This window comes from Myotis davidii, unplaced genomic scaffold, assembly GCF_000327345.1.
Source record: "Myotis davidii unplaced genomic scaffold, ASM32734v1 scaffold1372, whole genome shotgun sequence".
Lineage (NCBI taxonomy): Eukaryota > Metazoa > Chordata > Mammalia > Chiroptera > Vespertilionidae > Myotis > Myotis davidii.
The window spans coordinates 1,563-2,345 of record NW_006284095.1 but is presented as its reverse complement, the minus strand read 5'-3'; positions in this window follow the sequence as shown (position 1 = coordinate 2,345).

Below are 783 nucleotides of genomic sequence, written 5' to 3'. Positions count from 1 at the left end.
GCTCTGAAATGTGGTTGCTGTGTTTGTGTTTTTAGCCTCTCTATTTTTTACAATGTTTGAAACTGCAGGCTCAGAAGCCTGTAGCTGCAGGCAGGAACGTTGGTCACTGAAGCAAGCAAGCCTCATGTTAGTTTCAAGCTGCCTGGCTGCCGGGCGCCATCTTGGCTGGCAGTTAATTTGCATATCGCCCTGATTAGCCAATGGGAAGGGTAGCGGTCGTATGCCAATTACCTTGTTTCTCTTTTAGTCTATATGATTATTTTACTACCTCTACTTTTTATATACTTCGAGCTTTATCCTTGAATACACAGCAATATTAACTAACATGCACATATGTAACAATGGTTAGATAATTTTAATTTCTCTAAAGACTTATAGGCACAGAACCCTTTTTTCTGTACTTCCCTCCCTCCCCCTTCCCTTGTGAACAGTCAGCATACTCTCCAAGACATCAAACTTAACAATTCCATTCCTTAAATACCACCATTCCTATAAATCAACAGAAAAAATACCTAAAGGGTGTTACTTTAACTCTTTTAACATATATTGTGCACTTTCAAACATCTAGAAAGACTAGGCATCTCAAATAAGGATTTGATTGAACAGCATATAGAGGCTATAACAGTGATGGCGAACCTTTTGAGCTCGGCGTGTCAGCATTTTGAAAAACCCTAACTTAACTCTTGTGCCATGTCACATATAGAAATTTTTTGATATTTGCAACCATAGTATAAAAAAGATTTATATTTTTGATATTTATTTTATATATTTAAATGCCATTTA